The sequence below is a fragment of the Elephantulus edwardii genome, unplaced genomic scaffold (assembly GCF_000299155.1).
Source record: "Elephantulus edwardii isolate Elephantulus edwardi_28Jun2011 unplaced genomic scaffold, EleEdw1.0 scaffold00032, whole genome shotgun sequence".
Lineage (NCBI taxonomy): Eukaryota > Metazoa > Chordata > Mammalia > Macroscelidea > Macroscelididae > Elephantulus > Elephantulus edwardii.
The window spans coordinates 21,066,913-21,090,824 of record NW_006399782.1 but is presented as its reverse complement, the minus strand read 5'-3'; the positions used below and the strand labels follow the sequence as shown (position 1 = coordinate 21,090,824).

At 42.0% G+C, this 23,912-nt stretch overlaps 1 protein-coding gene across 2 annotated transcripts in view; it reads right to left on the bottom strand.

The window, feature by feature from the left end:
- ZBTB20 (zinc finger and BTB domain containing 20) overlaps positions 1–23,912 on the bottom strand; it is a 390,835-nt gene that overhangs the window by 60,059 nt on the left and 306,864 nt on the right. For both annotated transcript variants that reach the window (XM_006884270.1, XM_006884271.1), the window contains exon 3: positions 3,562–3,662. The gene's annotated coding sequence lies outside the window, so the exon portion shown is untranslated. The remainder of the gene's footprint in view (positions 1–3,561; positions 3,663–23,912) is intronic.

The following is a 23,912-nucleotide window of genomic DNA, read 5'->3' as shown; positions in this document are numbered from 1 at the left end:
AAAGCTGTTAATCTCAGCTCTAAACTGTTATAGAAAAGGGGCAGAGGAAGGGAGTGGTATTTTCTAGGGCCAGCGAAAATTGGAACTAAGAAGGCGGGTGGGACTAATGTTGACCTTTCTCTCCTCCCACTCAATCTCTTGATGCTGTCTCCTTTTTAGCCAAATTCACAGTGAAGCTGGAGGAGAAGAGAGCCTCTAATTGAGTCTAGAGAAGTCAATCACCTGAGTCGCATTTATGGGGCAAAGAACAGCAAAGGATGGATCTAAGGTTTTGGAAAGTGGATCTGAGACTAACCAGCACATCTGACAAATTTTATTATGCAGTAACAGGCACATGATATACTTTCCCAACCATCCAGTCTTCCCCTCACCCTACGTTATTTTCATAAGCATTCTATGTGTCAGGAGGGAGCTCTGGTGGCTTAGTGGTAAGGAGCTGTGCTACCAATCCAAAGGCACACGATTCAAACCCACCAATTGCTCCAAGACAGACAGATGGGCACTCTCCTCCTGTGCAGTTTACTGCCTCTGAAAACCCACTGGAGCATCAGCTGTGAGTCGTTTCCAATGCGACAGTACCTAATAACATATATGTCAGCACACTAGGTGTGGATAATCAGGATATTCTTTCCATTCTCTATGTCTTTGCCCTTTCCACCCTCAATCTTACATTCTGGAAAGAAAGATATTACAAAAGAAAACGAAGGCTCTTTTACCTTGCATGTACCTGTACTGTCTGTTTGTTATTTATGGTAAAAAGAAAACAGAAATTAAGCTCCATGATGGCAGGGGTTTTTTGTCCATTTTATCTGCTGCCTTTTCCTTTATGTCTAGGACATCGCCACAGTGGTAAGTGCTCTGTAGGTTTTGGTTGGTTGAATAAATATACACAGCTTGAGTATGTCAGACATGGAATATACATTTATCATTTAACCATTGCAACAAGTGAGTAAACAGACAGGGTGAGTGGGCATGGCTGTGCAGGTGGTAATGCGGTAGGCAGGCGTCATAACCTAATACTCATGCCTTTTTTACTAACTGCAAAGGCTGGAGCCCTAGCCTAGAGCATTGTCAGTCCCATGGGGCGGAGGTTGGGGAATGTCCTTCTAATGTGCCCCAGCCCATTCTCTCTATAGATTCTCGCTTGATTCCACTTTACTTAAAATTTCTTCACTTCTTCATATCATCCCCTTAGCCCCTGCTATTCTTCTCTATTCTAAAACACCACAAAGGGGGCATGATTTTATAATTAGTTCACATTTTAATTCTTAATTCACGGTGCTGATTTTCTTTTTTCTCTTTTTATTGAAGGAGGCACGGATTCTGATAAGGGAGGGCTGCTAGGATTAGAACCCAGTTTATCCGTTTTCTTGGGCCCACAGGAAGAGGCAAGAGTGGGAAGCTTCTCAGGTGAGGTAGGTGAAGTACTTCCTGTGGCACAGTGGACACTCACTCTGGTGCTTCCTTGTGTGAAAACATCAGGTTCTGATTTCTAGGTGTGGATGCGACCTCTCTGCAGCATGGACAGGCAGGAATGGTAGGGACTCCTTTCCTCCTAAGGACACAGAAACTTGAATCCAGGTTGTGCCCTCGTACAACTCTGTGGATGGCACAAGCCCAGCTACTCTGTGATGAGGACGTGTTCAGAAATCTCTAAGGAATTCGCAGATGGATTAAAAGTTGGATGAAGGGGCTACACAAATGTTGAAGGAAGAAACTATTTTAAATCTTCTATTATGCTTCTTGTTGACTCTAAACAAGAAGCTTAAATTAAAAAACAAAACAACCAATATAGTATTTGTTGTTGTTGTTATGGGCTGTTGAGTCGCCTGCTACCTATAGCGACCCTATGTATAGCAGCTCTAAAGCCTGCCCTGTTCTGAGCTAGTCTCATTCATTCCAACACACCAACCCCCATTTCCCCAGTTACTGTATTAATCCATCTCATCCAAGGTCTTCCTCTCCTGCACTGGAGGTCCCTCCACCCTTCTGAGCATGATGTCCTTCTCCAAGGACCTTGGAGAGGCCTTTGGATTTAAATGTTGGTTGTTATTATATTTTGGAGGAACATTCTTCTAAGTAGTATAGCACTTTTCTGTAAATATGCTGTACTGAGGTGACCTGGGGTTGCTGTGATGCTGAATCTTGTGCCATCAGGGTGTAAAATGGTATAAAGGTTGCCCATGGTAGACAGTGTTTGGTGGAGCTCCCAGTTTAAGACTGGTTTGGAAGCAGGAGTGACATCCACTTCCCAAACAATGTTCCTCTGGAAACTCTATGAACTTGGAGAAACAATGATAGTTATAGAAGGGCTTCAGGTCTTTTTGTTCATAGGGTCCCTATGAGTCGTGCTCGACTCAACGGCACTCAACAACAATAACAATTATACTTCTTATCCCCCTATCCCTTGAATCCAGTAGTAACCCCAGACAACATCAGTCACACCAAAGTCCATGATAGCTCTCCATCTCCGCCGTGGCCAGGTTGACCTATCTATCAGCTCCCATTGGCTATCCTCAGTTAAAATTCTGTTGATGGATAACACCGAAGAGAAAAAGCAATGCAAAAAACCAAAGCCAAAGAAAAAGTAGACTTCATCTCCTTGGTTTACATTTATACTAGCATAGTTACGGACAGCAAATACGAAGGTTGAAGGTCTGCCTTCTAAGAGGGATGTTAGTCTCCTGGGCTTAGTGTTCTCCGGTAACAGAGATGTCTGTAAAACACCATCCCACTACCTGCCTCATACCACACAGAAGACTTCTGAATACAACTAGAAAGAGGTTTTGTTTTTAAATTTATAGTTATTTAATATGCATAGCCTCTAAATAATTCAATTTTCTGGCTTTTCTGGTGGGGGAGAAAGGGTATGTAATTTTTAGCAATGCTTAATGAATACTTGATATCAATCTCCCATCAGTATTTCCTGTATGTATCATATCTCCTATCCCATCTTATTTCTGCTCCTTCCTTGCAAGGCATGCACTTCTACACAACTGCCAGATTGTGGAAGGAACTAAACTGATTACACAGAACTGTGCTCCCAGACAGCAAAACTGAGCTGGTCCTTATGGCCTGGTGATCTAGGCCTGGAATCCAGAGCCCCAAGTGGGAGTCCTTAGTGCCTAGAATAGCAATGGGGCCACAGCACAGGGCACAGAGCTGAAGTTTCCCCAACAGGTAGACACAGGGGAGCTGAGCTGGCCCACAGATAGGAGCAGCGTGTCCTGAAACAAGCTGCAGTACAATTCCAGCTCGGCAGCATGGCTGGGGTGATGAGCTCCAAAAGAGCTGCCATTGTTGGAGAGCGGTGCCGGTGACCACCCAGATGCCTAACAAGTCCTTCAAGGTGTGCTGAGATCTAGCTTGATGGCCACTAGGAGTGGACAATGGTGCTGTGTGGGGCAGGCACTTGCAGATGCCTCATGACTGAGCCTGGCTACCTCACTGTGTCTTCTGCTTTTAATAAGTGTGTGTTTTTATTAGTGTATGTATATGTGTATCTATTACACTGCACAAAGACAGTTAAGCAGCCTTTCACTTGAGGCATAATATACTTACAGTAGTTTCCAAATAAATGGTGTCACTCTTCAGGTAAGTCACTCCAAGGCTTGGGCCTAGTGCAGATGTTCATTGGGACAGGGAACAGAGAGCAACTGCATCTAGATTGGACAAAACACACACATAAATGCAACTGTTAAATGAACAGATGATGGGAGTCACGAGTTTTGACGGAGACAGGGCTGTGGGGTTTGGTTAAGAGGCTGGCTGTGCATCTACGCACGAGAGGACGGCAAAGCAGGGGAGGAAGCACAGACAGGAAATCCAGGCTCCATCCTCAGTGTTTCGGCCTGACTGCTGGGATGGGCTGGGATACCAGCAACAGCACCCTGTCAGTGCAGACTGTTGCTTTTGTGCTTCTGAGCCAGAAGCTGGTGGATAGGGAAGAGGGAGCGGATTTAGGAACTGTCCTTCTACCTCTCACAGCACACTCCCTACTGTGTTCTTGCTTCAACTCCAGTCTTTCCATCTTTATTGCCTCCTAACCCTCTAAGTCTCAACCGCTTTTAGAAGTCCATTAACTTGGCCACAGGCTTAAGCTCCTCGCGCTGGCCTGGCCTTTACTGTAAAGTCTCCATTTCCTCCATGTCCTCTAACCTTGAAAAAGTGACCTTCCTCCAGGCCTCACTCATTGGCCACAGAGGCCCCAGTAACCACTTTGTTCCTAAAACTCTGATATTCTTTCTCTGGCATCTGGCACACGGCATTTCCCTGACTTCCCTCCCACCTCTTATTTCACTCAGTGGCTTGACTTCCTTCTCCTGTTCCTTAAATGGAACATTCTTCAAGACAGACTCCTCAGGCTTTGCCTACACCCACCCTCCGTGGCCTTGACAATCACTCCTCCATGGAGAACACCCACATTGCTATCTCCGGTGCTTGCTTGCCTACAGAGCTCTAGTCCTCACATTCTGAATAACTGCTGGTTATTCATTCACTTGTCTGTTTGTTCATTCATTTGGTGTTCATGTAGTATTTATTAGGGACCTGGAAAAGATGAGTACAATAAGGTCTCCAACCTCGAGGAATGGAGCTCTGTGGCCTAGTGGGTAAGGAGCTGGACTGCCAACCCAGAGACAGGCAGTTCGAATATGCAAGCTGCTCCATGGGAGGAAGATGGACAATCTCCTCCCATGTGATTGACAGTCTCTGAAAACCCACTGGAGGTGGATCAGCTACGAGTTGGTTATGAACGGATGGTGCATAACAACAATAATAACAGCCTTGAGGAGGAACTCATATCCACATCCCATACTACATTCTAACCTCACTGCCTTCGAGTTGATCCAATATGCACCAACCCTACAGGAGTACCCAGAGCTGAAATGGGATTTCCAAGGCTGTAATCATCCCCCACACCCTTCTAGTGGTTTATTTACAAAACTCGAATACAAATTCGAACAAATTCTTTCAATTTCCCTCACCCTGCCCCCCATCAAATTGGAAGTAGACTGCCGTATCTTCCTTTCACAGAGTGTCTGGTAAGTTGGAACTATCCACTGACTAGTTAGCAGCCATTTGATGAACCTGTGTAGCATCACTCACCAAAAACTAAGCTCATTGCTGTTGACTGGATTCTGACTCTTAATGACCCTTTAGGGCACAGCAGTATTGTCCCACTGACTTTCTGAGGCCCTAAATCTTTAATTGGGAGCACTGGTTTCCCCTTTCATCTACAAAATGGCTGATGCATTTGAACCACTAACTGTTTGGTTAGCAGTTCCATACTTGACTCACAACACCGCCTACCAGGCAATTGCGTCAATTTTGACTCATGGTAATCCTCTCTTAGGTTTCCCTGGCTTCATGGGAGGAGCCTACCTCACTTTTTGCCCTCAGAGTAGCTGGGGGATTCAAGCCGTTGACCTTTTGAATAGCAGCCCAACATGTAACACACACACCATAGCACCTCCATCAAGCTTTCTGAGGTATTTAAATACTGTATTGGTTGGCACTTCTGCATGCGTAAAACAGAATTTATAACATTTCCCTCCAAACCTGCTCCTTCGCCAGCCTCCCGTTTGCCTGGCATTGGCACCACTTTTACCCAGTGGTACAGATCTACAAGCAAGGAGCTGCCTCTGCTTCCCCCACTCCTTTTGCATCAGCTGCCATTCCCATTGCTTTTAACCTAGCTAAGAATCAACACCCACTTTCTATCCCAGTAAACCCCCACTCATCTTTTAGTTTATCATATTGTGGTGTTATGGGGGATGATGGAAGCTATGCTACTGGAGATTCAAGTATCAGCAGGGTCATCCAGAGGAGAGCGGCTTTTCTGGAGTTTCTAAACTTGGACTTTGAAGGACTAGGTAATCTACTTTTGAAAAAACTGGGCAGTGAGAATCTTGGAGCTTGGCGCAGAACACTGTCTGATTACAATGGACACATCTGATGCAAAAGAAGCAAAATGCAAAGATGTCAGTTTGAGGAGTAAGTTGTGCCTGCCACAAGCCATATCCTATGTATGAAAACGTTGACCAATGAATAAGGAAGGCTGAAGAAGGATTAACACTCTTTACTCATGGTGTAGTGCAATGAAACACTGCACAACACTCAGAAACAAAGCTTTTGAAAATTACTACATAACCTGGGAGGGACTAGAGAGCATTATGCTGAGTGAACAAATTCAGTCCCATAAGGACAAACATTGTATAAGAACATTATTGTAGAAATGGACAACTAGTAAAACATGTATGAAGATCCAAGGTGTGTGTGGGGGTAGAACAAGAATGGTGAGGATGGGTAGGGGTTAAATCATAGGGTTGCATAATTTGTTTAGGTAGGGGGGTTTGGGTAAAGGAAATGGGAAAGATCTGGTGGGGATCTGGAAAGACAGGGTCATGGTGGGCATAGTTGAATGTTGATTAATTTTATAACATATTATGAATGGGAATGATTGTATGAAACACAACGTGAATGAAGGATAGTGTGAAATACAAAGTATACAAACTTTGTAAGCAAACCTATATATATATATACATATATATATATATATATATACATATATATAAAAAGTAATTTTTTATTTTTAAAAAAACAAAACAAGCAGCAAAAGAAATGAAATGATGGTGGAGTGGAGAATATTCTACATATTATGGACAGCCACAAGAACAAACACATCTGTCTTAGAAAGGGTACAACAAGAGTGCTAGTGTGCTACTTAGACGCAAGGAGAGCTCGACCAGCTCACATACTTTGGCTTTGTTATCAGGAGGGGCTGGTCGCTGGGGAACAACATCCTGCTTGGCGAAGTAGAGGGTCAGTGACAAAGATGACCCTCAATAAGATGGACTGATCCAAATATAACAATGATTTAGCAGATGACACAGGACTTGATGGTGTTTGGTTCTGTTGTACACAGCGTTGGAAAGATATGGAACCAACTCTCTGAGACTTAACAACAGTGAAACCTCTCTGTACTTCTCTGTTGCTTTTCCACCTGCGGCCAGGACTGCTGTGAGAGGCTCCTAACCAGCTGCTCCATCTCCAGTTCCTCTCTAGCCCATCTTGCACATCAATACTACCTTGTTCTTTATGATGGAACACTCTCTACTTATCACTCTTTTGTTGTTCATAGTCCTCTTTGATTGTCGTTGCTGTGTACCACTGAGTTGGAAGAGACCCAGAGCTGACCCTCCAGTGGGTCTTCAGAGCAATAAATTGCATGGGAGGAAAGTTCTTGTCTTTCCCCTGCAGAGCAGCTCGTGGATTCGAACTGCACGCCTTTGGGTTGGCAGCACAGCTCCTTACATACTAGGCCTCCAGATTTCCCTCTTTAAATTCAAAGGTTCCATTTGGCTTTCAAGGTCATAAGTATATGGCTCCATTCTAACTTTTCTCTCTTATTTCCATATTGCTTCTATACTCCAGCAAAACAAGAATATTAGATAACTCCCAAATATGGCTCAGTCGTTGCCATCACATTCAATGATTTGCCTTCCCTTTAGAAAAAAAAAATTTATAAAAGGTATTTTTTTAGGTGTGGGTTTTTTTAAATTGAGATTTTAATAAAAGTGTATCAGGAACTTGGATTTCCATTCATTTATTGTTTGTCTTCCCTTTTCTAATGGTGATCTGGTGAAATTCTGTGTTTGGTGGAGCTCCCTGATTAAAACAAGCTCAGAAGCAGGAATGGCATCCACTTCTGAAATAGCTTGCCTCTGGAAACTCTATGAATTTGGAGAAAAGATGGAAGTTATACAAATGTTCAGGTCTTTTGTTCATAGAGTCTCTATGAGTCACCTACGACTCGATGGCACTTAACATTAACAACAACTTAGAGAGAGATCAGTTGGCCTAGTGGACAGAGAGTGATGCTACCAAGCCAAAGGTGGTTGGTTGACTCTAATCTGCGACCCTTAAGCCTGTTTTAAATTGTTTTTGGTCAAACATTTTTCTAGGTCATATAGCCCTGGTCTGTCCACTTGCCTTACAGATGTAACTTGTAGTTGCTGTGAAGCTGAACTCTTTGACACTGATGTGTCAAATGTGAGAATGGTTACCCATGGTGGACAGTGATGGAGCTCCCCGATTAAAACAAGGTTGGAAACAGGAGTGGCATCCACTTCCTTAAATAGCTTGCCTTCAGAAACCCTATGAACCTGGAGAGAGGATGAAAGTCATGCAAGTATTGAGGAGTTTCGTTCATAGGGTCACTATGAGTCGTCTACGACTCATTGTGCACTTAACAAGAACGAGAACTTGGATTTCCATTCATTTATTTGTTTGCCTTCCGTTCTCTAATGTTGATCTGGTGAAATTCCGTAACCTCTTTTCCCTTTATTGCCCTAAGTATAGAGGCTCTAGGTAGTACAAGTACTTAATGCACTTGGCTCCTAATTGAAACATTATAGGTTTGAATCTACTCCATGATGCCCCAGAAGAAAGGTCTGGGAATGTACTTCCAAAATATCAGCTCCAGGCAACCCTGTCTGGCACATATGGAGCCGCCCTGAGTTAGGCTTATTGGCAACTGTGTTCCTGTTAAGTATAGATTTAATAAAACATTTGCTATTTCAACATTGTTTTAACATGTACAATTCAGTGAAATTAATTACATTCCCTATGTTATGCAACTATCACCACTGTCTGTTTCCAATTTTTTTTTCCCCATTGCTTTTAAGGGCCATCTCGAATGCTACCTCATTTATGAAGCATTTCCCCAAAGAAAGGGTCCTTCTTGAATTTTCAAGTATGTTTTGCACTAGACTCTGTGCATGTTATAGTCACTCTAAGAATTATTTATGTAATCTATCTTCCTTCTCCATAAGCTCCTTGAAATCATGGGCAATTTTTGCTTATGTACTCTGTAGTGTACAATGCTTTGCACATATGTTTGTGTTCAGCTGATGCCTACTGAATTGAATTTAAAAAGGACTAAAATATCTTGCTTAGAGTCATGTAAACTGAGATGGAATTTGTTGGGATAGAATTAGGAAGATCTTAAAGCTCATCTGCTTCAACCTCCTTAGTTTTTTTTAATAAAAGAACTGATTTTTAAAATTCTACACTCTTCTCAGTGGCTGAACAAAGAATATAAAAATATAAAAGAATATAAGAAAAGGATATAAAAGATCACAAATGGGGAAAAAAAAGAATCACAAATCTATGAAAAGTATCTATCAGTGACATCAATAGAATGTCAGCCATGGCTGTGACCAGGTTAAAAGGTTAAGGTTTGGGTAATATAAGGGGGAAAAAAGAAAATGTTTCACTTAAACCAAAATAATAAATACCTTTGCAAACTTAAATAGCATTTGAAAATTAAGATAATGGAGAGGATGAGTCACTGGGCCTGAGGTCTCAAAACTAGAGTCACGGGTGGAGGGCAGCTGGGTCCACTGACTGCAGATAATCCCTGAAGACCAGGCTCTACATACCACTTTGGTCTTAGAAGACTGCAAGTGGAGATTTAAGTTGCATCAATTGGTCTCTTCCATGTCCAGAGCAAAGAAAAGGGAAGAAAATCAAACGTACATGGAAACAATTAGTTCAAGGCATGACCGGACCACGTAGCATTCATAGTGCTAAGATCCGAAGGAATATGTAGTGGCAGGCTACAACTGGCGATTACTCTGAAAGGGATCATAATAGACAGTCCTGGATAGAGAGAGAGAAAAATGGGTAAAAAAAGAAAGAAAAAGGAAAAAGCCTGAATAACAAAAAGACCAGATTTACTGTTTTTATAGAGACTGCTGGTCCCCCCACGTTTGTGACCCTTACTTAGATACCTTTCAAACTTGGAACTGGCTGCAGCCCTGTGGCTCAATTCAACCAAATAATACGGCTGACGGGGTGAACAATATCAGGGAGATGTGCATTCCTTAGGTTAAACAAGCACATGAGGTTAAAGAAAAGGTAGGTTTTGGCCAAGGGATAAAGGTCAGATAGCAGGAATGGAAAGGAGAGAGAAAAGCTGAAATGTTAATCAGGGAAGACCAGGTAAGGGTGCTGTTATAGTGTAGAAATGATAATCATTGTCATGAAACAAAATGTGTATGAATTGTGGAAGAAAGCATTAATTTGCTCTCGAAACTTTCACTCAAATCACAGTAAAAACTTGAAAAAAAAAAGAGGGTGAAAGCAAACTTTTCTAGCTTTACCTATGTTATGACTAATAACCAATGTAAGAGCTGTGAGTTCAGCCGTTCTCGATGGGAACATGCAACAAGAGTTCACCCGTTATATCATTACCATAGGGAGTCTCTAGACGCAAAAGCACAAAGAGGTAAGCACTCTATTATTACAAAAATAATGTCGAGATCCCTGGGAAGAATGGCCAAAAGATTATTTCCCAAAAGCTCATAGCCTGTACACATGGGTGACCATGACTCCAAATCTCTCAGTAACTCCAACAAGCTCTCAGTAATCTTACTACAGTGTCACTTCAACACTCACTTTTCCACCTAGGTTTGTTTAATATTTATCAAAGATTATTAGTTTTTAAAAATATTTAACCTATTTTTATTCCCCTATTGTACTAATGGACTTGAAGAATTGCCTCCATGTTCGCCCCCAAGTCTGTTCTGATTTTCTTCCATAGATGGGTCTCCTCTGATGGTGGAAGAAACATTAATTGTTTAGTCTCTTTTCTATCCTCAAACAGAATTACGTTAGCTCACCCTAACATGAAAAGGCCAAGAAAACATGCCTCAGGGATAATAATGTTTACCTGTGTGAGGAAAGCAGGTTTTTCTGGGGGAATATAGCTCGGTTTTACTTGACCAGAAAGGCTCCGTATGAATGTTCCCCTGCAGGACTACCAGGCTTCATTCACTGTTACTCACCAGAGGAAAAGCCTGAACCATTAATCAATCCCTTTCGGCCAACATGGCAGAGCGGTGCTATGCATTGAGACATCCATTAAACAGCAGCACCTCAGCAGCCACATAAACAGCAAACTGGGCTCGAGAGCTCTTCATCGTTCTTACTAAACCATCACATGCCTGGACAGGCCATCAACAACACTTCACCAGACAGAGCTTCCTCCTTTCTTTTCCCCTGGCAACTACATTAAGATGATAAAGGAAATCACTGATCGATATGTCTAGTGCACTGCAATGAAAAATCACCTGGAAACACACGAGCCCACTGTGTAATTAGATAAATGTACATTTGAAATATACCTAGCATTTGATTCAAACGGTGCATTTTATAATTAAATACAAGCATAGTCTTCCTGTCCTTCAGTCTATCCCTTCTTTCTCAGCCCCACATCCTGCTGCCATGACCTTCCTATTTAAAAAAAATTAAAGTAAATTATCACCCATCTCTTTCTTATTTCGCCTCTTAGCACACACCTGAGGGTCCATTAATCAGAATAGCTGCCTACTCTGTCATGCTTTACTGCTTAAAATGTGGCTACACTCTGAAAAAGACAAGATATAGTGAAAATTACTTCATGGGGGTCTCATTTATTCTTTTTCAATGACTCTCATATCCAATGTACTCTGTTTATAAGCCAAAAGGCAAATTTAGGGGCTGAAAGAGTTACAAATTTGCATTGGAATCTGGAGATCTGGCCATTTTCTCTCTTACATCATCTCTGTAATAAAGAAGCTGCTCTTGGAACTCAGCTGGAAGTTCTTGATGGTATGAGAGGCAGGACTAATGCTGGGTCACGTCTCTTTCACCTTGTTTCTGCACTGACCCCAAGGGGGATCTGCCTCAGACGCCCTTAAGGGAGCAGATCTGTTATATAACGTCCTGCCTCACATCAGTGTAATGCAGTGATTTCATTTCAATGTGCCTCTGTCCATTCTTTGGTGAAATTACACCCGGTGACTCTAAAGTCACAGCGGGGTGCCTTCATGGCTAATGCTTACAAAAAGTGGTCATCGAAACAAAAATCAGTTGCCTTTGAGTTGATTCCAGCTCATGGCAACCGCACGTGTGTCAGGGCAGAACTGATCCTGGGGTGTTTTCAATGACTGTGAGTTTTCTGAAGTAGACTGTGAGGCCCTTCTTCTGAGGCATTTCTAGATGGATTCTAGCTGCTAACTTTCAGTAGGTAGCCAAGTGCTTAACTGTGGCATCCGGAACTCTGGTTACAATAATAAACACCTGCTGGATGTCTGAATTTCTTCAGGTGCTGTGCAATAGAGCTTTTTATATAGATACATTCATATTTACTCCGCACAGAGACAATGAATGAAGTGGGTGTTTCCTCATTTTACAGATGAGGAAAACTGAGATCAAGTAAGCAGAGGAAGATTTTCGAGTGAACTGCAGGGCTGGAACACAAACTCAAATCTCTGTGACTCTATATCTGGGTTCTATTCACTATGTCACAAGTGCTTAAACATTTCTAGTTCCTACTGTGATCTCTGCACAAGAAATGGAGCTCCACAGTGATAGAGGGACCCTGGGAGAGATCTGGGAACACACATGTCAGGTGTGGGATCTCTTTTGGGAACAGTGGTTTCTTTTTAGACCCGCTTTAACTGAAGATGAGAATGTCTTACATTGGTATCTCAAACGTTAATGAACAAGTGAATCACTCAAGGGTCTTGTTAAAATGTAATTTCTGATTTGGTATGTCAGGGGTTGGGTCTGATAGTCTGCATTTCTAATAGCTCCCGAGTGACTCTGAGCCACCAGTCTGGGCACCACAGATCATATGTCTGACAGTCGTTCCTAATGGGAGTGGTGTTTGGAAGAAAAGTTAGAGTGGACTTGGCCAACAGCTCACATAGCATGACGGGTGTTAGAGACTGAATTTCGTTCTTCTAAAATATATACAAGGATCCTATCCCTTATGCCTGTGGATGAGATTCTCTTCGTAAATGAACTTTCTTTATTATGTTAACTAGATCATACCCATGTATAATGGGTTCTAAATCGAATGTCTCCTGAGTTACACAAAGAGTAGATGAGACACAGAGACAGACACCCAAAAGAGGACAAACAAAAGACATGGATTGTCAAAGGAACTGACAAGGCTAAGACGCTGATTTGGACCTTGAGTTTTCAGATCTCTGAGAAAATAAATTTTTGTGTCTAAAAAACTCCACCTACTAACAATATTTCTATTATAGCAGCCCTAGAAATCTGACTTCTGATTTTGGACAGTTTGTCAGGTTATCAGACATTAAACAGAATTAAAGGAGTTTCACAACATTTTAACATTTTGAAAATAGTTTCTGAATCCTCTGGAGGTTTTTTTGAGGTTGCCTTTCTTTCTTTCTTTTTTAAATTCCTCTCTTGGAAATGTAAAATGATAATGTCTTCAACATGTAAAGTTACTATTTTTTTAACATTATTGTTATTTTTAACAATAATTATCTGGTAATAATTCAAATAACACCTTTCCTTTGAGAAAGTCAATGAGCTTTACTAACCTAATTGTCTAACAGCAATTCCCAGGTGTAGATAAAACTGTCTCAAAGATCACAGTAAATTTAAATTGTTCTACTTCCCTCCTTTCTTCACTCCAAATATAGTGGTGACTTAGTGGTGAGCTGTTAGTAATTGGAAAAGACCCCGAACTCATCATTTGAGGCTCAGCAAAGCCAAGCCAAGCAAGGCGGGGCGGAGGGAGCCCAAGAAATAGTAGGGAGGTGAATGTTGGTGAGAGAAGAGACTAAAATAAGAGCGAGAAAAAGAGAAAATAAAATCAGACAATAAGCTGGATGACCTTGGCTGAGTCATTTCACCTTTGGGTAGCTCAGCTTTTCTATCCGTGTGGAAAAAAAAAAAGATGGCTTCTACGACTTTAAGGTTCCCCAAAACTCTTAATCGTCCCTTGAGAAGATAGATGTTGGAATTAAGTGGCTCATCAACCAACCACTTAAACCATTAAACCTGTTTAAGAAATTGATTTGACATTTAACTTTTTAACTAATTAACTTGAAACAAATTCCCTAGTCTGTATCACTAATCCCACCTCACTTGGAAGCTGGTGAGGAAACCATCTAAAGAGTGAGGAGTCAAAGGCTCGATGGGCAGAAAAACTAACCAGGAACCAGAGCTTTGAACCAGTTCATTTCGGTTCTTGAACTGCTGAGAATTTGCATTTCCACCATGGTATATGGAATCAGCAACCAAGTGTATCCACGGGACTTGCCTGACGTTCTTTCTGTAAGAATCACCTGGAAGATCTTCAACTTTCTAATATTAGGAGAAATGTGGGGTTTGTTGGGTTGGTTTTTTTTTCTTAATTTTTAAGCCAGTTAATTAACCACTGGTTAATACCCATGTCCAAAAGAAATACCTCTGCTGACTTGAAGACCCCTGGGATGGCCCTGCCAACAGAAGGTGGAATTAGAGTCCCACTGTTTGTCACATTAAATCTATGTTAATTTTCTCCATAGAGACCTTTTGATTTCTCTTTAACAATTCACAAACTCTGTTAATATGAGCTGCACATCCCCGGAGTCTTAGTATTATCAGGTACAGTTGAGTCTTGTTTTTTAACACAAGAGCTATTTGAGATCAGGGGATAATATATATCTTAGTCCCAGTACCATCTGAAACTCTGTAATGAGAATTCCAACAGGAGCAAAATTCAGGATGCAGCATCCTATATGGTGTCACTTCAGAGTTACCCATACTCGGTCCTCTCGCAACGAGTGTGTTTCTAGGCTTACAGTTGTGCATTACAGTTTTGTAACTAAATGGGATGTGGCGATGCAGGACTGAGAAAGAGAAAAACAGCGTCTTCCAGGAGACACACTCTTGACACTGTCTCCAAAGTGAACATCACTTCTCTTGTCCTTCTTTTAGCATCTAAAAGATAATTGTGTCGACAATTTAGCATGGCTTTTTACTGGATGCCAGGCACTCTGCTTGACATTGTCATTCAGTAATTCACACTCAAGCTCATAACTGGGGACTTGGAGCTGACTTTATGTCTGCCTCTCCAGTGAGTGTTTTGAGGCTATCCATTCGCGGGAGGAGGTTGCCTGCCTTTCCATGGAGAAGCTGCAGATGAATCTGGGCAGCTGCAAAGGCGCCCCCTGTGGGTTAGAATCCCGATTCCCCATACACTTCACCCCCAGAGCTCTCTCACACTTAATTTCTTAAAATTACTTTTTGAAGGTAAGAATTCTATTCTAATTTTAAAGATGAGGAACTTATGTGTAGGAAAAGAAAAGAATAGAATGTTTTTAGGTCAAGGAAAATGAGCATTTCAAGATCCTATTTTAACCATGAGTGCCAAGAGTGTTGACTGTGGAGCCAAGCAAACTAAAGCTGTGAACGATCTCAATCTCTTCACCATCCATCCTGATGCTGCCAGTTGGTCCAGTGGTGAGAATCTTTGTCTTCTTGACACTGAACCTCAATCCATATTGGAGGCTGCAGTCCTTAACCCTCTGTAGCAAGCACTTCAGGTCCTCCTCAGTTTCAGCAAGCAGGGCTGTGTCATCTGCATAACACAGATTGTTGATAGATCTTCCAGCAATCTTGACCCCTCATAAAGCCCAGCCTCCCGGATGATCTGTTCTGCATACAGGTTGAAAAGGTGTGGAGACAGGACACATCCCTGGGGTATGCCCTTCCCAATTTTGAACCATGTAGTGTTCCCTTGCTCTGTTCTGACACAGCCTCTTGGTCCAAGTATAGGTTTCTCATTAGCATGATCAAGTGTTCTGGGTTTCCCATTCTCCTCCAAGTCAGCCACAGGTTGTTATGATCCACACAGTCAAACGCCTTTGCACAGTCAATGAACACAGATATGCATTCCTCTGGTATTCCTTGCTTTCAGCTAAGATCCATCTAACATTAGCTACAATATCCCTAGTACCATGACCCCTTCTAAACCCAGCCTGAACTTCTGGCAGTTCTCTGCCGATGTACTGTTCCAATCGTTTTTGGATAATCTTCAGTAGAATCTTGCTTGCATGTGAAATCAATGATATTGTTCTATAATTTCCACACTCTGTTGGGTCACCTTTCTTTGGGATGGGAACGAATATAGATCTCTTCCAGTCAGTTGGCCAAGTGGCTGTTCTCCATATTTCTTGGCAAAACTTGTTGAGCATGTCCAGGGCAGCATCTGTTAGCTGAAACATGTCAATTGGTGTACCATCTATTTCCTGGGGCCTTTTATTTTCCAGTAGCCAGGAAATTAAAAGACGTATTGCCATGGGAAAGTCTGCTGTTAGGGACCTCTCCAAAGTACTGAAGAGCAATGGTGTCTCTCTAGAGACTAAGGTGCGTCTGAGACAGGCCATAGTCTTTGCTATCACTTGTTATTCATCGAGAATTGGACAATGACTAAGGAGGATAGAAGGAGAATTGATGCCTTTGAGCTGCGGTGCTGGAGAGGAGTATTGAGGGTACCATGGACTGCTAGGAAAACACACAGATTCATCCTGGAAAGGGTTAAACCAGGCGGCTCCTTAGAGGCAAGGATTCTGAGGCTCCATCTAACATACTTTGGACATGTTGTGAGGAGAGACCAGCCCTTGGAGAAGGACATCATGCTTGGGAGGGTGGAGGAACAGCGCAGGAATGGAAGGCCCTCTAGGAGGTGGATTGATTTGGTGACTGGGGTAATCGGGACAGGACAGAGCAGAGTTTAGGGCTATTGTACACAGGGTTGCTATGAGTCGCAAGCGACTCGACAGCACATAACAACAGCAACAACAACAACAACAACAACAACAACAACATTTTAACCATAATGTCAGAGGACTGGACTTCTATGTGGCTCCCACTAAACTACTGTTCTCCTTCGATCTTCTTTCTCTTCTTCAGTTGAGGCCCTCCCCATAGGCTTATAGTAGATTCTTCATCATGGTTGTTTAATGCTTGCTTAAACTTATTTTTTAAAGTTTCCACACTTGATTCATATTTCCCCCTTTCTACTTTGATTGATACCTTAATCTAAAAGTCCATTACCACTTTTTTCAATAGGCTTCACCTCAACTCTTCAGGTATATCTTAGCCTTCATCATGATTACACATTATTGTTGTTGTTATGTGCCATCGAGTCACCTACAACTCATAGCAACCCTGTGTACAACAGCAACCCTGCTCTACCCTGTGCCAATATCATTGTCTCTGATACACTTACCCCCCATTACCCCAGTCAGTGAATCAGTCCATCTCATTCTCTCTTGCACTTTCCCTTCACCCTCCCAAGCATGACAGCCCTTAGGAGGACTTATTCCTCCTTGTAACATGTCCAAAGTACGTCAGATGACGCTTCAGAATCCTTGCCTCCAAGGAGCACCCTGGCTTCATCCTCTCCATTACTGTCCTACAAAGACCTCACTTTTAATATTAGTTTTTCAACCTCTGCTTATGAATGCCTGAGGGACCTACTCTTTTCACCAGATTCCTGATTCACCTTTTGTTGGTGTCATTGGAAGGAGTCTTCATGGCATAGTGTGTATGTGCTGTGTTAACTGAAAAGTTGGTGGTTCAAATCTACCAGTTGCTCTGTCTCCTCCTATAAAGAATTACAGCCTTGTAAATGTAATCAAAGAGTTGCCATGAGTTGGAATGAACTCTGGCAGTGGATTTGGTTTGCGTTTTGGCCTTACTGGGTTTCTTTGGCCAAGTCAGTCTTAATGTGTGACCAACCATCTTCACAATGTTCTCTATATTCCACCACATTGCCTTGTTGCCCTGATCTTCTGTGTCCAGGGTTTCCTTATACATCCCTCACATGTAAGTGTGTATCATCACTCATAATTCTCTCTCATTGACAGTACAAAGCTCTACGTATGCATACTGTATAGGCCTTTACCCTTGCCTAGTAGTATTTCTGAGATCTGGTGTCCTAGTGTTAAGAAGCTGTGCTGCAATCCCAAAGGCGTGTGGCTTGAATCCACCAGCTGCTCCAAGGGGAACGATGGATAATCTCCTCCCAGGTGATTTACTGCCTCTGAAAATCCACTGGATGGTCAGCTCTGAATCCATTCCAATTCAATGGCACACAACAACAGTAATACTTCTAAGTGCAAGCTTACAGCTATTCTTACTAAGTGCATGCTACTTTTACCATGTTCCGTTCTTTTTCTTAGCTGAGACCCTTTCTTCTACATCAGTAAAAGGGACACGCTCTTTGGCTTTCTACTTTTTCTCAGACAATCTGAGTTTTTAATAATTTTGTTTCTTCAAGATATGCTAAAGTTTTCCCCACACTCTTACCCTTTTTTAAAGGCAAATCTTCTCTGATCTTTATCCTTCCCTTTGCCTCCATAATGATATCCTTTTCTTATCTGTGGTCAATTGCACAGCCCTTGCGAAAGTTCTTAGATTAGTAACTATAACATACTGTTTTGCCTTTTATTATCCACCCTTCAAGATCTTTCCATGTGGTTTATCATAAGGTGAGTCTTATAGAAAACTAGAATTGCAAGAGATCTCAAAAACAGTACCCTGGCCAAATGCACTTGGGAAATGTCCTGCTCCCTCTGCAAACTCAAAATGCACAAAAGGGTATTAAGGTTACTGAGGACTCAAGAATTATGCAAGTTTTTGGATTACAGAAGCTCATTTTTTTATGAAATATTTATTAAACTCAGAATATACTTACAGGAAATGCTTTAATAAATTTCTTTTGCTCCAAATTCTTTACTCCTAGCTTATAAGTTCAGAGAATCTATAGCAATAAACCCTCTTAGATATCCTTTGTAGTTCATTTCTGCTCTAAGGTTTTATTTTCACAGGGAAATGGGAAGGCTTAGAAAGGCTAGCATATTCACAATATTGAGTTCTTGACCATAGCATTGTGACTACTTAGAATATCTTTCTTTCTTAGCTGTGCATTTCTTCTCCTTCAAGAATAAAATTCCTTCATGTATCTCTTCTGAAAGTTTTCCTGTGAACATTTCCTTAGTTCAGTGCTACTCAGTTAGTGATTAGACAAGTGGTTATGGTTAAATGCCTGTGTACTATTTCCATGGCGAGAATGTCAACCCTCAAGGGCACGCATTTCTCTGTATACAATACAGAAAAGCCCACTTCGGTGTAGCCCTTTGTATATAGTGAGTGCTTAGAACCATGTTATTTGTTACCACAGACAGAAATAGATGGATGTTGGTGGACAGTAGACTGAACGAAACCTGATTTCTGTAGTTACTGAAATAGTTTAATATGCCACAGACTCAGGGTGAATGTACCACCTCATAAGAGAAGAAAAACCATCCACCCACACAAAGCACACCGTATGTGTCTAAAGCTTTGAGAAAGGAAGGAATTTGTATTACTCTACAAAGAGGCAGACACAGCTTGTTTTTCTAACACCAAAAAGGGAAGAGCCTAAAATCAAAATAACTCACTGCTGTTGAGTTGATCTTGACTCATAGCAACCTGCAAAACAAGGTAGAACTGTCCTACTGAACTACGAAACAGACTGCCACATCCTTTGGCTGTGAGTTGGTCAATCTAGCAGCAGAGAGTTTAAACTAAGATGCCGTCAGGGATCAAAAGGGGCAGAAGAATAAAACAAGTTAGGAACATCAAAGCGCCTATGAAAGGAGCCACTGGAATAAAAGCCTCACTATTGATGATGAAATTACCATTTATGGTCATTAAATGATTGTAACTTGATAAAAAGGAGAGGCCAATTTCCCACAAAAGGAAGTCCTCAGCAGTCATCGTCCACCCACTGCTTATCCCACGCTATACACAGAGGATAACAGCGGCAGTTTGCAGAATGTCAAAGCAGTGAAGGTTGTATATACACCATATTCCAGCCATATTCTATGATGGTTCACATTTTTAATTCTCTAGATGAGGAAGACCTAGAATGAGATGGATTGACTGAGTGACTGGAGAAACGGGGCTAGGTCTGTTGGAGATGATGAGACTGGCTCAGGATAGGGCAGTGTTCAGAGTTGGCATACACAGTGTCGCCAAGAGTTGCAGGCGACTCGATGCCACGTAACAACAGCAGAGAAACCTTAGTAAAACATATTCCAGCCTTCGTTTTCTAGAATCTGGACATGTACTAAATTGGAGAACTTGAGGGAGCTTGTCAGTCACAAGCATGTCAGTCACATGTAACCCCAAACAAGAAATTCCATTGTTTCCAGATAGTTATATTATTATCACATCATATGGTTTTCTGTAAACTTTTACTGAAATCACAATAAAAAATTATGAAGAAAAAACAGAGCAAAGAGAAGGTTGTAAGAACTATGTATTATGAAGCTTTCATTTCTTCAGATGGGATGCTATCTGAAGTTGGGTTTTAAAGGTTAATTTGTAGAAAGGCTAGGATTAGATATTGGGTCTTTCATTGCCTGCTCAAGGGAGTTTATTTTGAAGAGAAAATAGTGTCATTCCTTCCTTTTTCCTTAAACCTGCAGAACAAATTACTTTCATGTTTCAGAAGAGAAAATGTGCACCATCTACAAAGTACTTTGTAGCCCTTCTGGATAAAGAGTGACATACAAAAGAAGCATGTAATTAAAAACTATTATAAATGAAAATTTTTACTCATGCTTACTTTAAGTGTTGCTGGTTGTTTTTAGGTGCCACTGAGTGAGAACCAACGCATTACTGACCACCGCCCCGCCCCCGCCCCGGCATGTTTTCAGAGGAGGGAGCTTGCCCATCTTTTTCCTGCTTACCATAGCAGATCTACTCCTTACCACCAGGCCACCAGCACTCCCTAAAATAGGTGTAGATTGTTGGGTTTACTATTTGGAATATAAGCATGAGATGGAAAATTGTTAATCCTTAGTTAAAACTCATATAAAAATGTATTAAAATGCATTATTGTGTATTATCGTTGTGGCTATCGTCAGGTGACATCAGTAGACTACGACTTATACCAACCCTATGAACAACAGTTCCAAATCTTGCCCTTTTCTGCGCTATCCTCACAATTATAGTTGTTGTTGTTGTGTATTGCAGAGTCTGAACCAACCCACAGTGGATCCTCTGGTGGGTTTTCAGAGGCAGTTAATCACATGGGAGGAGATTTCCCATCCTTCTCCCATGGAACAGCTGGTGGCCTTGAACTGCGTGCCTTTAGGATTGCAGTTCAGCTTCTTGCCATTAGGCCACCAGAACTCCCTCCCTATTACAGTTAATAATCACTAATAATGGATGTCTACCTAAACTGGAATTTTTATTTGCAGGAGATTATTGGGTGGGTGGATTGAAATGTTTGGATGTTTTTCTCTTGTACCTAGTTAACACTGACTTTTTGAACAATTTACATATTTGAGGGTGGAGTCTGCATGTAGGGTATATAACAGGCCATGGGTGCAAAAATGCTAATTTTTGAGAACAGGAGGAGTTTCTGTGGTGCAGTATGGGGCTTCTTCTATTTGCAGTCAAATAAGATCATCATTTTTATGACCTAGGTGAAGTCTGAGATCTCTGGGAAATAGTGTTTGCCATGCTTTGCCCTGATTTATATACATTAAAGGTTATTTGGTACTTTCTTGGAAATTTTCTAAAAATGAGTTTCCCCCATCAAGAGTTACATGCATAGAAGACTGAGACTCAGGCAGGTTAAGTCACCCAGCTACTGAGTCGTAGAACCAAGGTTTTTCAGTAGACAATCCATCTTTCCTCCAAGAAATGCCATGGCTGCCAACAAGCTTTGTAACAAATCTGAGACACACAGAACTAGATGGACAAACAGCTCCTCCTGTCCTCTTAGGTCCAGAAAACGCTGGCTGTGTGACCATGGCCAAGTCACTTAACTGTTCTGAGCCTTACTTTACTCATTTATAAAATAAAGAGGCGGAATCCATGAGTGGTGTAAGACCTTCCAGCTGTAAGATTTCTCACCTGCAAAATAATATTCATAACTTGTGCTTCTCCTAACTCCTAAAGTTGTGAAGATAAATAAATTGGTGCACATGGAGTGTTTTTCGCACTGTATAGTAGTGAGTGAGTCAATACAGTCTGAACGATGGACTACTGGAGGAAGTAGGAAAGGGTCCAGTGTGTTGCATGTACATTTGTGTATGCATGTGTGGTGTGCGTACGCATGCAAGTGTGTGCACACATGGTGTGTGTGTGTGTGCACACAGGCATGCACACATTATACGTGTTTGTGCATGCACATGCGTGTGGGTTATGTGCAGGGCGTGTGTGTGGGGGGGCAGAGGATGAAAGCCAGTCCAGGCTCATTCAGGTTTTCGGAGCAGCTGCAAGGAAGCCCTGGCATCAGCTCAAATCCCGCTCCCTTCTCTCCTCTTGCAGCACGCTTGGCTGCAAAGCATCACTTGAGGAAAGTTACTTACATAGGCAAGCTAAGCACTCAAGTATCAATATTTCTGAGTAGAAGCCAGAGTGAATGCTGAGGCACGATGCTGGTGACAGCCACTGTCTCTCCAGGTGTGTCCAAAGCACTGGGGGGCCCCTAGGGAGAGGCGTGCATGGCATGAAGCGAGGGAGAAGGGCAGACGTCACCACTCTTGAGGCCCAGGCTTCTCTTACAGAAGGCTCCAGCCCGCATGATTTCACCTGGCAGCCCCAGGAGACAGAAAGGATCCAGAATTAGCAGGAGCCTCCTCTCCTGATAACCTAAGTGCTCTGATTGAAAGGCAGAGGGTATCAGGAGAATGGCTGTACCGAGTCGGCATTGATTTCTCCAGCCTTTGTCTGCGTCTGGTTTCTGTCTCGTTTGGAGGTGGTTACTGTTACTACAAGCAGCATGAATCATGTCTCTGTTAAAAAACAGAGCTTCAATTGTCTTACATAACCCCTGGTAACTGAACGTCTAATAATAGCAAGCCATTTCCAGGTAGGGAATCTGTCTACCTCCCAGACACACACACACACACACACACACACACACACACACACACACACACACTTTCCTCCCAAAGCCCCACAGTAGAATGAGACAGACAGGGAGCTGGCAGTAGGAGAAATGGGACAGGGCAATTGAGTTTTGTTTGTATGTTAAATGTTTCGAATAATTGTGCTTCAAAAAGGCCTGATGACCGACACATTTAACTAGTTTAATAAAATGTAGGAAACAAGCATTAGCATTCAAAGCAGTAAAGAACCCAACATACTAATCAGAAAGCTTCTGGAATACACCACTACTAAATAAAGTCCCCAAACTCCGAAGGCTGATTGTGAGTTTCACTGGATTGGGGACTAGTTTGTGCTGCGCTTGCTTTGATTTTAGGAGGACATTAAGGTTAAAAGGTCTTCCCCTTCCTTCTTTGTGTTTGACCAGACAGTGATAATACCAATGTTGAATACAATTATTATATAAAATTTCAGAGTGAAAAGCAACTAAAAAAACGCCCCAAAACCACCAGAGTTCCTATCTCTAAAACAAAAAAAAACCCCCACAAACAACAAAAAACAAAACAACCAACTGCAAGTAATGCTAGCTACAATGTCCTTCCATGCAAGTGATACAGCACAAAACACTGATACCTGGATATTTTCTTAGCGGAGAGAACCCTGCATCTTTGGGCTTGTATTTTTCCCCATGAACATATTCTCTGGCTTGTAATATATGGTAAGATCTTTTCATATGCGATCCCCACTCAGCCTCCCATTAAGATGATTACTAAAAAGCAAAATAATAGTGCAGGCTGATAAAAATGATATTAAAATATTAGAAGAATAAGTTTTCCCTTAACATATGCATTTTAGGAGAGAGGGGAAAGGATTTGTGTAGCAGATTAAAAGTACAAGAGGAAAAAAATCCTATAAATTCATAACATAAATGTCTTTAAGGGAGCTCTGGTGGCCTAGTGGCAAGAAGTTGTACTGCAATCCCAGAGGTGGTGGTTGTTGTTATGTGCCATTGAGTCGTTTGCGATAGCGACCCTATGTACAACAGCCCTAAACCATGCTCTATCCTGTGCCAATCTCATTGCCTCTGACACACCCATCCCGATTACCCCAGTCACTGAGTCAGTCCACCTCATAGAGGGTCTTCCCCTCCTGCGCTGTCCCTCTAC